The sequence below is a fragment of the Asparagus officinalis genome, chromosome 5 (genome assembly GCF_001876935.1).
Source record: "Asparagus officinalis chromosome 5, Aspof.V1, whole genome shotgun sequence".
NCBI classification, from domain to species: domain Eukaryota; kingdom Viridiplantae; phylum Streptophyta; class Magnoliopsida; order Asparagales; family Asparagaceae; genus Asparagus; species Asparagus officinalis.
The window spans coordinates 26,277,222-26,288,904 of record NC_033798.1 but is presented as its reverse complement, the minus strand read 5'-3'; the positions used below and the strand labels follow the sequence as shown (position 1 = coordinate 26,288,904).

General features: G+C 38.5%; 1 long non-coding RNA gene across 1 annotated transcript; it reads right to left on the bottom strand.

The window, feature by feature from the left end:
- LOC109843430 lies at window positions 9,866-11,371 on the bottom strand. The gene is made up of 3 exons (XR_002247678.1): window positions 11,212-11,371; window positions 10,591-10,662; window positions 9,866-10,504 (listed from the first exon to the last, which is right to left on the bottom strand). It is a non-coding gene; the product is annotated as an uncharacterized LOC109843430 (long non-coding RNA).

Sequence of the window (11,683 nt, the reverse complement as noted above, 5' to 3'; positions counted from 1 at the left end):
CCTAACTGTCGGAAGGTTTGATTATCGAACTAAAGATGAATTTCTCGTTTATCGAGAATGAATCGTGGTTTTGGTCCTAACTGTAGGAAGGTTTGACCAAGTGGGAGGTTTGAGGTGACCCTAACTGTAGGAAGGTTTGATCACTCGATTTGAAAGTGGACCTCTCGTTCATTGGAGGAATCGAGAGGGGTTTTTGGTTTTGGTCCTAACTGTAGAAAGGTTTGACCGAATGGAAGGTTTAAGACGATCCTAACTGTAGGAAGGTTTGATCGCTTGATTTGTGGACCTCTCGTTCATTGGGAGAATCGAGAGGGGATTTTGACTGTGGTCCTAACTGTAAGAAGGTTTGACCAATCAGGAACTTTACGTCCAGACTCTAACAGAGAGAGTGTTGAGTGCACAGACACAGTGAGAACTTGAATGGGAGTCCTTATTCATTACATTGCTGTGGTTTTGGGAACTTCCCGTTACATAAATCGTCCACCCCCAGTTTCCTCTGCGGAACTGGTTCGGACATTATTATCAGTTAACTAACCGGGTTATCCTTAAGAATATTAGCTTAATATTCTCCAGGAACTTCCCGTCAAAAGTGGGGAAACAGTTTAGACTCATATACCTATTGGAGTATCAGGGAGTAGTTTAACCTCTTATACCGGTCGGAGGATTGAGAAACAGTTTATACTCGTATACTCTTTGGAGTGTCAGGAAGCAGTTTATACTCTTATACCGGTCGGAGTTTTGCCGTTTTTATTTGGCTTACCTTAGCGTTATAACGCCGGCTTCGACCAAGGTCTGAATGCTATTCCTGAGAGCAAAGCAATCCTTGGTGGGATGAACAACCCTTCTGTGGTATGCACAGTACTTTGGGTCCGTAGTGTTATCAGCTTCCTCCTGATTCGTGATAGGTGGTAGCTTGATCTTGTTGCCTTCGAGGAGCGATTCGAAGATGGTTGGAACGTCTTCGTCCTTGAAGGAATACTCTCTCTGGAGTCTCGGACCCGAAGTCTTCTGCTGCCTTCGGGATTGCTGTTGTGACGCTTGATTAGCACCACCAGCAGCTGCAGGTGCTTTGCCCTTACCACGGGAAGCGAAGTTTGAGTCCAGCAGATTAACCGTCGGTTGGTTCCTTTCGGCCTTCTTCCTTTTAAGGAAGCGTTCGGCTTGTTCACCGCGCACCTTCAGATCCTTCCAAGTGTCAGACGGTGCTGTCCCCATTGCCTCCAATACGTCCAATGCGAGGTTGTTGTGGCAAGTCTGGAGAATGAATTCCTCGGTGATCGGGTCCCGGCAATTCATCGCCTTGTTCCGGAACCTTTTGACGAAGGTGTCGACTAACTCCCCGTCTTTTTGTTTCTCGTCGAGCAACGATCCGATAGAGATCTCGGTGTCGTCGTCGAAGAAATTTGCAAGGAACTTCGTCTCCATGTCATCCCAGCTGTTCACGCTTCCTGGCTTGAGGCGACGATACCAATCGAAGGCAGCTCCGCGAAGAGTGCCGACGAATGACCGCACCATCAGAGGCTCGTTCCCAGAGATAGCACCCAGGTGCGATTTGAAATAAATCAAATGCTGGGTGGGGGAACCCCTTCCATCGAACGGCGTGAAGTTGATTAGACTAAACTTCGCCGGATAGGGGATTGATTCCCATTCCCTCGGGTATGGACAAGGAATGCCCGTTTTCTTTACCTCTTGAGCAGACAGCAACGTATTGATTTTACTCTCGAGGCTTTTGATCTTCAAGTCTTCACTTGTATCCCCGTTGGCATCCTCACTACCACCCCCTGCATTGATGGGAGGGTTATTGGCATTGTGAGCTTCATCCCCATCCGCGTGCTCCTTTTCCTGAGCAACCTGGTTACGGTGGCTTGGTTCACCTTGTTGGTTCCTGAATGCTTGGATTTGCTGTTCATGCATCTCTCTCATCTGCTGCATGGCCGTCTCCATCTCGAATTTAAAACTTTCTTTCTGCTTAGCCAAAGCGTCTTCAAGCATTTTGGCCATTTCTTCCGCGCCTATCATGAATGACTCGCGGGGTTGTCCTTCGCTGGACACTGTATTGTCCGATGCGACAGCAGAGCAGGAATCCGATTCTTCATCTTCCGAAGGCAATCTTATCCGAACCCTACCATAAGTTCCTCGTGCGATGGCTCCGGACTGCAGACGGGTTACACGCCGGGACGCTTCCAGAAACGATTTGAGATCAATCTGTGTCGATGTCTCTTTGCTGGTCATGTTGGCGGTGACCTTCGGAAATTCTCCATCCTTAACCACTGTTCTTCTTTGCCGGAAGCGCCTATGCCTTGGTTTTGGCGTTTCGGTGCCGAGCCTTTCGAACACTGAAATTCTCTCGGGGACTCCCTTGATGCAGTTGCATTGAGACAGTACTACCCGAATGAGCTTGGCACATGGGCACTGAGTTTCGAGCCCTTGAGGGCTTCTTTTTCTTGTTTTGTTCGTACCCCCAGCACGATAGTACAACTCGTCCATTTGATCGGAGTAACCTATCGCGTGTTGGCATGATTTCCCAGGTATAACGTTATCATCCTCGGATGACAACGTTTCCTTCTGAGAGCAAACTGCCTTATTTGGACTTCCGAGAGTCACTCGCCTCGAAACACGCCTTTGTAGACATGAATTCTCAGCGGGCTCCCGAACTTCGATGCGCAAGGTAGTGCGCTTGGGTGCCGTAAACTCTTTGTCATGTTGAGGGTTGTGTCGACCCCCAGCATGTTGATTAGTTCGGAGCCTCTTCATCGGGCCCGAGCGTTCATGGACTTCGTTGCGCTCGTCGGGAATTGGACCGAGGCGCTCCAAGATTGACCTCCTTCCTCGGGATGGTTCGGGAGGTTGAACTCGTTTTGAAGGCTGTAAAGGTCGATCCTCGGCCTGACTCACCACTTTGGACTTTGGCCTCCATATTTTGTGAGTTAGTGGTGATTTCTTGGCTACTCCATTCTGCCACCTTCTACGGGCTTCTTGAACTTGAGCTCGTGCTTGTGCTGAGAGTGCGCGGCGCTTCTGAATGCGATCCTCCAGCGTTGAACGGTTCCGTTTGACACGGATCCATTCGTTCGTTGGTGGCTTGGAGGAGTTGCCATTCATTGGTTGTTGAGGTCGTTCGCCTCTTCTGTTCTTCAGATCCGTGTTGTAACGGATCCCGTCCACAGATTCCATTGCCTTTGCGATTTGTTTCGCAAGGCGCTGACGTTGCCTTTGGCGGGCTCTCTTTGAGAGAGTCACTACGCCCTCGGCAACGGAAGATTCGGCCAGAGCAGATCTGACCTGGTTGGAAGGAGAGATCTCACCCGATGCAGCTTCGGCATCAAACGGGGCGAGATCTTCGTTGGCAGCTTCAACTTCTTCGTACCAACGAAGTTTTCTCTTGGAAGAGAGCTTTGGAGACTTGGACTTGCGAGGGGAGGTGGATTCGGACGAGGATGACAGATACTCCTCGAACTTTTGTTGGTCGAATTCGTACTCGACCTCCTCCTCGACCGGGATCGGGATCCGCGGCTGCGACGCGACAGCTTCGGCAGTAAAGCTGTTGGCTCCCACTGTGGTCGCCAGATTGTTCGCGGGAAAAATCGTAGCTTTCTTCATTGTTGATATCATTGCTATCTCAGTTAACAACTTTATGCGTTACAAAGATCCGGTCTTTTTATAAGATCCGGTTACAATGAAAAATCAAAGAAAACAAAGTAAAGATTACAATTTTCCTTATTTGTCGAACTAATCGCGAGCTCCTGTTTTGCGGTCGCTCGCTTTGGTGGGTTCTTTGCCTGCGCCGGGGTTATTTGCCGTGGACCACCGCGTGATCTCGATCCGGTCGGATCTACACGATATGACGGGTAATATTCCACCAAGGGAATAATAGCCGGGAGGGATTGTTTCACCAAGGAAACAACCGCTCGAATCTCGGGATCTAAGAACCAAGCTTAGATCCGGAGTGTGATCGTGTAGATCTCAAATCCAATCCTCTCGAACTCCTGCCTTATTTGGCGTTGGTGATCGCCGAGCACCGGATCTGAAAGTCCAAGTCTCCAAGCCTTCAAAGTTGTGATCTTTTTTAGATCTGAGTCTTCAATCCAGCAGGGCTTCGCCTCTCTCCAAAATTTCCAACCTCTGAAACAAATGAGCACAAGGCCTATTTATAGGCACTCAGAACTGTGCATTTGCACAGTTCTGAGCCTAGCCACCCATGGGTGGCTCGGCCTTGGCCGAGCCACCTCAGGGTGGCTCGGCTTGGGCCGAGCCACCCTGGGGTGGTTCGGTTTCGGCCGAGTCCCCGGGTGTTTGTCCGTTTCGTCCTTTGTTTCCGGTTCTGGTTCTCTTGTGTGGTTGATTGACTTGGCAACGACTCTTTGACTTGATTCCAGATTTGGCAGTGAGTCGGGTTCCTGATATGGCAGTAAACCAACTTCTGAATTTGAGTCCGGAATTGATGTTGATTTGATCGTGATTCATCCGAGTTCGCTCTTGTTTAGATGACTCGGTGATTCACCTAAACATTGGTTTGATTCCGCGTGCGAGTGGATGCATTCCAATGCTTGGGTGCGATTTGTCGCCTCGTTAACCTGCTCCGTTGCGTATAGCTTGGCTTCAGCGTTGGCGAGCTAACGGTCTTGTTTGGATACGTCGCCCGGTGGTCCGTTTGTTAAATCGGCGTCGAGCTGTGCTAAGGGACCTATAGGCAATTTTATACGCCTACAACATGTACCAAAAATATTGCAAGTGCACAACCGTGTCAAGTTATAGTATAAAGATATCAATCCACGAGGAAGGTGTTTTGTAGGAGAAAATATAAAATCGGTTCTTATGTTGTGTGCGTAACAAAAAGGAGTGATGAGTGAATGTGATTGTGGAGAGATGGAGAGAATGAAAATGATTGTGTAAATGAATATATTTGAGAGTGGAAGTGATAATATAAATGTGATCAACAAGACAAGAAGGAAAAATCAAGAACAAATAAAAATCAAGAATGTAAAGATAGCGGATTCAATTAAAGATATGGGTAATCTAGAATTGAATCCACTTCTTAGAAAAAATATGATTCCCTAGAGGGTTCTAGCCTAAAGGCGAATCAAAGAAAATAAAAATGAACAAAAAAAACTAAACCCAAGAGGGTTATAGCCTCAAGGTGAATAGTATAAGAAATTAAAATCTAACTACAAAATAAATTGCAAAATCTAAACTATAAAATAAATTACAAGAATTAAATGCAAGAAAATAAATCTACTTTATAAGCATGAAATAAATCTAATTTATAAACATAAAATAAATCTAAGGCAAGAGGGTTCTAGCCTCTTGGCTATTTAAACAAGAAAATAAAATCTAATTACAAGCATGAAAATAAATCTAAGCTAATAAGCAATAAAAAAAGAAATAAGAAAAACAAACCTTCAAATTAATCTCCATCTTCATCTTCATCTTCATCATCCAACAAAGAGAAGAAGAGAAAATTTTAAAGTGGTGAAAAAATTATTTTATTAATTATAACAAAAAGTTACAAATTTGGAAGGCCTTCTTAATTAAGAGTAGCGCTCCTCTCCAAAAGGAGTTACAAAAATTTTCACGCCTCTAACCCCTCACTCTCAACCCCTATTTATAATAAACATCAGTGAATGAGAGCCCTTGGATCAAAATTGAGCCCCAAGAATGCAATTTTGGCCGTAGATGAAATCTGGATGACTTCTCATCGATACAAACATCGATGCCCGTATCGATACTGGCATCGATACTCCAATAAAAATTCTGACTTTACGGTGGGCTTCGTCTCGTCGATATAGGTGATTTTCATATATTATATGTTAAATTCCGCCTTTCGGATTGGGAGATATCGTCGTTTCTTTACGGCCAACTATCTTGAATACATTTTTTTTCATATTTAAATTTTTTTTTCTCCGGCTTCTACAGGCTACTCGGCTTGATTCTAGGCTTGGGCTTTTTGACTCTTGCTTGTGTTCTTCATTTAATTCATGGGTTTTTGTTGAGATAAGAGATCTTGAGCTTTATTCTTCACTAACCTATAATTAAAGATAAAAATAATTATTAATGGCATATTTATTCATATAAAATAGATAATGAGGGTATAAAATTATAATAAAATATGATTATTAGAATCCAACTACGTAACAAGTCTTGTAAGTTTCCTTTTGACAAGCCTCATCTTCACTAATGAGCTCTACGCCTGGTGATGAGCTTAGAACCTCGTGTTCAATGACCAGCTCCGAACCCCGTATCCTCTAGTGAACCTCGAACCTCGTATCCAACGACGAGATTCAAGTCTCAAGATCGGTTTCATTCAATAATAAACTTTGTCTTTTGATGTTGAGTTTCGCTATGTGGCGACTCTCGTTCTCGAGGTTGATCTTCACTAAACGACAAGCCTCGTCTCTGATTGAGACAAAGTTCATTTTCCTAACCATCCTCCTCATATTTTGGAATTTGGCATTTTTGAATACCTACAGTATATATACATTTTGTTCCTTTTCTGGTCATTCATCAACAGTCGATAGTTTTGTTTGTTGTTTACAATACATTTTGTATCTCGTCATGCAGTCCATCTTCTGTGAGAAATGCCAATACGAAGAGTAACCATAGAGATTAAAATCATATCATATACTCTCTTTAAAAGCACGAGTTCGGAAAAATCTTTCTGTAGACAAAAATACCCCTATAAAGTTTAAACTATCCTATCTATAATCAAATTCTAATTTTTAAATTATATTTAATGATTTATTCTATAGGTTTGTTATGGTGGTTATATATAAAACCAATTAGGATAATATTTGGTGACACATCCCTAAATTTTCAACAAAAGAAAGAAATTTTCATGTATGTTCGGAACTGTTTCTGTTGATTTCTTCTACCAAAAGCACATGAAGAATTCCCGTGTGTATGGGTTTGTTATATGCTGGTTATATATAAAACCAATTAGCATTAATATTTGGAACTGTTTCTGTTGATTTCTTCTACCAAAAGCACATGAATAATTCACGTGTGAATTCTTATCCTAATAATATTAAGGTGTAATGTAGTTTTTAATTCTTATCCTAATAATATTTTTATATGTTTTCTAATAATATTAAGTTGTAATCGTAATGTAGTTTTCAATTCTTATCCTAATAATATTTTTCCTAATAAGACAAATTCCCTTAACACAATTCAAATCCTAATAAAACTCTAATTATGAATATTATCCTATCACATGCAATACCTCATGCCTATATATAAACCTAGAAATTACACAATTTTCATAGTAACTTCATCTTCTTCAACATGTATATTCCTTTTTTATTTTCATGATGATGATGAATGATGATTATTGTTTAGCAATATTGTGTATTTGATTTAGTGGTGATATTTGTTTTATACTGCAATTACTTTTTATGGCAATTGATATTTTTAAAAAATTTCTTCAAATTTCATGCAGAATTTCGAGGATTAAGGATTTGATTGTTGCAGGTTCTCTCATCTATCAAGGTAAATCTTCATGTTTGATATTATTTTAATTTGGATTTAGTTGAGTTTATATGTTTAATTTGGATTAATATCCATGAAGTTTTTCAGAACTTCCCCTTTTCTTTTTGTTGCTGAAATCAAAATTTTATTCTTTTCCAAATTTAATCTATTATGCTTGAAGAAAAAATTCACATCATGCATTCTAGGATTTATGCATTTCTTTGTGTAGTTATACAATGTTAATCACTGCTTGATGCATGGTTGTGCCGCAATAATGATTTTATATTCATGCTTTGTTGTGTAACCTGTGTCCTCTCTCATGCTTTTGGAGTATAAAATAATTTAGTATTATAACATTGTACACTGTCAATTGTCTCATTGATTTTCTCATTGATTTTAGCAGATCGAGAGCCATTATATAATAAGTTGGAGTTGTTCAAGATATTAACATCATTTGACTATTTCGTATGTTGTCTTCAAGCAATTGCCTTAGTTTCGGCTTGAGCTCAGAAATTGCTTTTTGAGGAATTAGAGCACAAACCATTCAAAAGCTTTATTATGATCACAGAAGATCTATACACTTAGGCAAAAATTACACAGTATATCATTTATGGGCTTTTGCATCTTTTCAACTGATATCAGAAGAAGAAACAATATCAAAAAGTATATATGCAAAAGAAAGAAATTCTCAACATCAATATCAAATCCATATAGCAATCGTGTACTAGCAACAAAAGCAAACAATTCCAATGACCCTAAAGTCCTAAACACAAATTCCGTCTAAAAACACAATTTTTAACAAGTAGTCCATAAACTCATAATTATCAAATTATAACCCACGCCAAATCCAAATTTAAACACAAAAATTTCAAATTTCAAATAAAAAACCCAAAACTTACAATCTCGCATTAGCAACAAAATCAAACAAATCAGATGACTAGAACCACGGAATTCTACTAAAAAGACAACATCCCAAAAAAATCAGAGCCCAAAACCAAATTAAACCCAAAAAAATTCAAAATTCAAAAGAGACCACAAAAAAAAATTTACCACTAAAGGCCAGTCCATAGCAAGAAACAACACAAATTTGAATCACGATGTTCTCCTGCCTCGTGAAGGGCCTCCCCCCAAACCCTAATTTCTCAACCACCCCAGTCCAGCTCTTCACCATAAAAAACCTCAATTGTCTCATTGATTTTAGCAGGGAGCCATTATATAATAAGTTGGAGTTGTTTAAGATATGAACTTCATTTGACTATTTATTATGTTGTCTTCATGCAATTACCTTAGTTTCGGCTTGAGCTCAGAAATTGTTTTTTGAGGAATTAGAGCACGAACCATTCAAAAGCTTTAGTGCTGCTGGGTAAAATTTGTGGATTTTTTCTTTGTGTGAATTCTTAAATGTTTTTTTTAAATTGGGGATAGAATAGGATTGATTATGTGTTATGTGGTTAGAACAACTTGATCAGTATCTTTAGGTAGAGATAATTATGATGCACATTATTCTTTGGAATTTTGTTCATTTTTTGTGGGAGATTGTTCAGTGAAGTTTAGCTCTATAAATAACGCCTATTTGCATTCTTCCTATTAATTTTAATCTTAACAAGTTTTATGATCCTGCATTTATGATATATTAGTGGTCCCTTCATCAAGTTACCATTGTGTTGAATATTATCTTTGGTATTATTAATGTGATGAACTATTTCTTAGTTTAGCATTTTATTTTATTTCTCCCCCCGTTACTTTGATATCCGAAAGTTTCTCTGCTATTTAATTATAGTACCCTTTGTTTTTCCCCCTAATATATACCGAGACCATGTTTAACGCGTTATACATTTAGAAAAGTATAATACACATATGTGCTAGGTCTCATGTTTAATGTGAAAAAATATTAACCATGTTAAATGTTTACTGTTGTGATGATTTTGGTTGGGGGGTTACAAACTTCAATATTCAATGTTTTCAAAGAAAAATTGTTGGCTTACTAATTGTTACTTATTGAGATTGTTACCATGTTGAATAAATGACCAAATTTGATCATTATTTACTTTCATACTCTAATTAAGTTCATGTTGCGTGTTGATGGTGGTGATAAATTTTAACTTCTTACAAGAAAAATAATTTACAAGTTTACAGTATATCAGACAATGATCTTAGTTTTTTAATTAAAAATTAGTTGAAAAAACTTAATTTTTTTTAAAAAAAATCTTTATGCTATAACTATTATTCATAATGACAATTACAATATCCCAGTTAGGTATATTCATCCCATTTTATCTTAAAAATCCAATACATTTATTTTTAGAAATATATTCAAATAAAATACTAATAAATCTAAAAATTCAATTTTACATATTTGAACTCAAGATGAATCTGACTTATTTAAAGTAATAAAATAAATCTAAAATAATTTTTTAATATTTTAACACGTGCATTGCACGTGCATATAAACTAGTGAGAACAAAATATGCAAGATCATGATCATTGTATATTTCAGGGCAGGTTCAATGGGTAAGTAACTATAATTTTGATAAGTTTTCTTCTTAATGTAGGGAACTAACTCAACTCGAGGCGTAGAAAACAGCCACCTCGTCTAAGTACCCTGCAAAGTGTAAAAATATATAAAATAAAATGGATCACATTTAAGCATGAGAAATAGAACATTTTTCTTAAAGTAGAAGACCGCTTGTTATGATAGTCAACTCCTTCAATTAAAGAAAAGAACAAGCACTAATCATCCAACACAACTAAAAACAAAGAACAATAACTAATCATCTGATACAATTGAGAACAGAGAACAAGTACTAATCTTCCAACAGAAATAAAAAAGAAAACAAGTACACGATGTTAAAAGACCAATGCACAAGAGGAGCTACTACTTAAAATTGAAGGAGAATGAAAGCATAATTTGTTGAACTGCTTGATATACGCTCTAGGTTATAGTCTGACTTGCAAGTCCTTGCATAAGGACCACCTCATCTTGTCTCATTTGAAGCATTTGTGAAATTAGTATCAACAAAGCCCATCCAAAGAGGACTAACATCTGCTCATGCAAAAAGATTTTAGACATTTTAGTTTTGCAAGAGTAATATTTTAACTACACAAAAAGAGAATAACTCGGTACATTACTTTTAGATATTAAGTTCTTCAGATCCAAAATGACTTACGGCTAGGAGTCGGATGATGAACTTCAAGTTCTGCCTGTATAAATAAACAAGAATTAGATGAATAAATGGAACTAGTTGTAAATAAGATGTATCGGTCAACTAAAAAATCTCGTCAGATAATAAAACACTCTATAATCATATCAACAAGAAAGCAATGGCTCAATATTCACACAAATAATAAAACAATAAACAAGGAAAATGCGATCATATTGATAGAACTGAAGCTAGCAGACATTACTTATTAAATTATTCAAGCAGCAACATCTAAATAATTGATGAACTCAAATAAATAAATAACTTCATCAGGCCTAACAAAATGTTCCAAATCCAGACACCTAAACAAGTAACTTTTATTTACGTTACGAAAACTTGTCAACAATCACTCAAAATTAAAGTTGATTCCTTTTAAAAAAATAAAATTTAATAATTCTAAAATATATCAAACTTTTAGCAAATAAAAATTAAGTTGATTCCTTTAAAAAAATAAAAATAAAAAAACTTTCATTAACTAGATTGAATTAAGAAGTTGTCCAATTATGAGTTTATGAGAGTAATTAACGAAACTAAAAGATTGATAAAGTACCCGAGGATGCCGAGAGATGATCCTCTTGATCGAACCCAAAACTGGGAACCTCTTGATCGAACCCAAGACTGGGAACCTAGTGATCGAACCCTATATCAAATCCAAGACTGGGAACCTCTTGATCGTCGAAATTGCTCGCGGTGCGTCCGTTCTTCGCTTGAGAGATGGGATGACGAGGGCGCCGACGGTGAGCATTGTGCTGAGGGATGGGATTTGGGGAATGAAGGAAAGCAGCGGCGTTTTGGGGAGGGAATTGCGGGATAATTTGCATCTAAGTTCTTGTCTATTTAAATTTTAAATTGATATCGAATCTTATTTTTTATTTTAGTATTTATTGCTAATATTTGACAATCGAATAAGAACTTGACACGTGGCAGGAGCGTAGGAAATTTCCTACGCTGCAGCTCACCTCCCGTTTTATATATATATAAGAACTTGACACGTGGCAGGAGCGTAGGAAATTTCCTATGCT